Below are 4,326 nucleotides of genomic sequence, written 5' to 3' on the forward strand. Positions count from 1 at the left end.
GGACACAGAAGAACAGCTTGCTGGTACAGCTGGAGTCCTCCATTTATGCACCCCGTGCATGCTGATGTCATTCTCCATCTCAGCCCTAACTTTGCTCCTAACAAGCATGTGACACCCCAATATAGAATGGTAAAGTGAAATATCAGGCTCTGAAAATCCTTGCCCCTATGATTAGGAAGGACCTTGGGATAACCTATCAGCCTGGGAACAAAACCCCGGTCCAGTCCAGGCCTCCCCATAGGCTACTGGGGACTATCAGGTTGCTCTTACTTCACCTCCCTGATCTGAAGCTCTACAAGGCTGAGACCTCTTATTCCTACCCAGAAAACCAAGTGGATCATGTTCCTGGTCAGCTCTAACAGTGTTGGTTCAGACACAAGAGTCAAAACATCCTAAGATGAAGTGATCCAGCAATACACAGTGCAAAAGAGATGGGACAGAGGAACAACAAAAAAATCATTATGGGGATCCTCAAACAAAGGAAAATCCTCCCGTGACCAGCAACAGAAGGAAGGAAGAAGCATATTCCCCATCTCCCCTGATCACAATCCAGATCCCAGAGAATGCCCACAGGTAGTGCCAACGGTCACTCCAGAGTGGGAAGCAGAGAGATACAACAGTTATCTGACAGTCCTCTCAAGCACCACCCAGCACACTCATGAGAACTGCTCAGAGGATGCCAAACCAGATCATCCAGTTCAGATGAGACAAGCCAAGAACATAGTGTATAGGCTCCAGAGATGCAGGAGTTTCCAACTGTGAAAACACTTTTGGAGCTAACTGCTGTGGTTGCCCTAAAATGGCTGTTCCTGTAGCTTCTAGCAAGCCTCAGTTCATGTCACCAGTGCCTGAAGAGTCTATTCCAGAGAGCAGCTTTGGGATCAGCTGGTGAACAAAGTTTGAGCAGACAGGGCTTGTCCATACATATTATGAACCTTATTTGGTGTTAAAAAAATAATAAAATTAGTCTCCATCTTTAAGCATAAGAAGCAGCATGAGAACAAAAAAAAAACACAACACAACTCCCACCAGCCTTTCAGCACTTCTCCTGACCATCCAAAAGGTCTACTGGCTAAGTCCAAAACATCTAAGAGCTCTTGGAGAGCCCTTGCCCAAAAGCATTACTCTTTGTGTGTACCCCAGACATCTACAGAAGACTCAACAGCTATGTTCTTCACCACTGCCTCAATATCACCTCAGTTTAGTTCAGAGAGAGCTATTTCTAATCAAATCCACACTCGTCCAGCTGAGAGAAACCCAGCAGCCTCACAAGTCCATCTTTAGCATAAGAAGCAGCATGAGAACAAAAAAAAAAACACAACACAACTCCCACCAGCCTTTCAGCACTTCTCCTGACCATCCAAAAGGTCTACTGGCTAAGTCCAAAACATCTAAGAGCTCTTGGAGAGCCCTTGCCCAAAAGCATTACTCTTTGTGTGTACCCCAGACATCTACAGAAGACTCAACAGCTATGTTCTTCACCACTGCCTCAATATCACCTCAGTTTAGTTCAGAGAGAGCTATTTCTAATCAAATCCACACTCGTCCAGCTGAGAGAAACCCAGCAGCCTCACAAGTCACTGGCTTTTCCTAAAGCTCATAGATAAAGACTTACAAGGAGCTTAAAAGGGAATTTCTAAGAGCTTGAGCTGCTGAGGCCTCACCAGTTAATATAGTTACTGTGTGCAGTCCCCACTGTACTTATGTAGAAGGCATGTTGCTACCTGCCCACAGCTGAAGTGCAGATGTGCCCACTCAGCCCACCACCACGAGGTCCCAAAGCTGAATTGCACAGACACAACCCACGCTGTGAACCGTTACGAGGCTGGAAGCTCGTGACAGCAGCCACCCTGCCCTGACCCCAGGGACCTGCAGGAAGGAAGTCCTGCTCCTGAGTCACACTGTCTCAGACACACCCCCCCCTCATTGCTCAGGTCTGCCAAAGGGCAAGATGACTGTTCCTCTGTGTGTAAGAGCAGGTTGGGAAGCACCATGACAGCCACACAGCTCCTCGCTGCAGTGGTCCAGGTGGTGCCAGGAGGCTGAGCAGCATTCAAGATGCCTGCAGATGGGCATCAATGCAGTCATTGGATGCCAACATATCCTCCCCACTGGAAATGGTTTCTCCAAAGCCTTCCCCAGCCCCCCTGGGAAGTGCTACTACAGCAGTTCTTACTCCTTGCTCCCTTCCTACCATCACAGATGGCCTGCCCAGCACTCCTCCAGGACAAGCCTTTCCACCTCACCCTTTTGTCTCATCCAAGCAGAAAGCAGATAATCATCCCTGCTCCACTCCCCTGAGACTCCTCAGATAGGAGGGATTTATATTTGTGTCACTCCCACCCTTTCCAAGCCCCACTATCTGCCCTGACCTGGTGACAGGATGTGGAGGATGATAGCCTGCCAGGCTGCAGAGCAACACAGCATATGGATGCTCCATGCCAAGGAGGGCTTGTGGTTCCCCACACTTGCTCTCTCCTCCTCCACCCACAACGGCCATTCACTGCACTAGGAGGCAGCTGTGTCTGAAGCCTGAGCAGCAGCAGCAATCTGCTTTTCAGCTTCTCCAGCGTTCACTCCTCCACACCCAGCCCAGCTGATAGTCCTCACGTGCAGCACAGCCACAGCCCTGCTTGCAGAGGCTGGGGCCCCAAGGTCAAGCAGCCAGGTGCTCCCCTCACAGGAGGACCTCCAGGTGGCCTCAAGGACTCTGCCATATGGTCCCATACCTACATGGTACATAGAAGCAATGTAATAATCTTTCCCCACCCTTTTCAGGCAACTTATTTCCTATAAACATTATTTCAACCATTCTGCTTGTTCACCTGAGCATTCCCCCCACCCTAAAGGTCTATGTGCTCTGCTCCCAGGCAGCACCTGCAGGGGCTTGGCAGGGCTCCACCTCCAAAAAGCCTCCAGCAGCATGGCTGCTCCCTGGCTAATGGCTATTGATCCACAGCCCTGGTGCTAGGTTGGACAATAAACCCCTCCTGGAGGTGAACCAGCCAAAAAGGCACCACAGGCAGCAAAATCCCAGCCAGGGCAAGGAGCTGGAGAGGACACTCCTGGTGCTGCTTGGGTGGGTTAGCTCAAAGCCTGTCTGGTGGCTGGTGGGCACAGCCATCACCCCAGAGACCAGCAGGGAGATTTCCTGCTCTCCAACACATTTTAGGGCTGACTGTACCCACAGACAGGCCTGACGTGACAAGGGACATGCCCAAGGTCATTCAGCCATACCCTGGGGCCAAGGGGCCCAGCCCCATCACCCTTCTCAAGTGTGGCATCACCTTCTGCTCCCTCCAGCAGGTGAGGGGACTCTCCACTGTGTCTTCTCAAGACACTCCAGTCACATTCAGGGGCTGAAGGAGCAGTCCTGTTCCTACAGCAGCAATGCAACTGCACCTACCAATGAGGGACACTGCCAGCTGGCACTTGCAGCAAGGAAGGAGCTAGAACTTACTACGTATATAATATTATTTGGAAGAAACTCTTGTTATCCAGTACAAGCAGCACTGGGTGAACCAGCAGGCAGCAAGAGCCCCAGCACACCATTTCCATTTAAAACCATTAAAATCACCACTCAGCACTGGCTCCCAAGGAGGCAGGGTTGAGACTCACAGACCTACCAGCCTGGCTGCTGTGTCACCACCCATGAGGCAGCCACCAAAACCACCAGAGTAAGATCAAGCTGCAGGAAAATGAAACCTCTTTTACACATGCCAGGCTTGTTTAGGGAAAACCATCCAGCATTTCTGAGCACGGTGTTAAGGAAGGAAGCAGACAAGTCAGGTTGAGAGGGCAGGAGCCAAACCAGCCAGGAGCACGGGAATGCTTTCTGCAACACCTTAGCTAGACGCAGCCTGCATGCTCTCTGCTACCACCTGGGTGCATTGCAGCTTGGACCAGCGCATATGACATCACTAGGCGTTGCTACGGAAATGAGTGCGAGGTCATCAGCCTCCCGCACCACCGGAGCTGGGGGATGGGCAGCACACAGGAGGGTGACAGGGATAACCGAGTGTGACATGCCCATCACCACCGGACCCACCGCGCCGGGAGTTTGGGCAGCCTGGGGTAGAAATGAAGAACAAAGCTCTCTGCCTTTTGTTTGCTGGCAGGGGAGGTGGCAGCACTCCCGCTGTGAATCATTTTCTTAACGGCCAAACTACACCAACTGATAAGCAGCACTAGTCCTGGTTACTGTTCCACCAGGGCCAGCAAGGACTAAAACGGCGAAAAAAACCCCAACAAAACCAAGTAGATATAATCTGTAACAACACCTTTTTGGTTTAAAAACCCATCCCAGGGAGGGGAAATTCACCCAGC

This window comes from Chaetura pelagica, unplaced genomic scaffold (assembly GCF_000747805.2).
Source record: "Chaetura pelagica isolate M959 unplaced genomic scaffold, ChaPel_1.0 scaffold49, whole genome shotgun sequence".
Lineage (NCBI taxonomy): Eukaryota > Metazoa > Chordata > Aves > Apodiformes > Apodidae > Chaetura > Chaetura pelagica.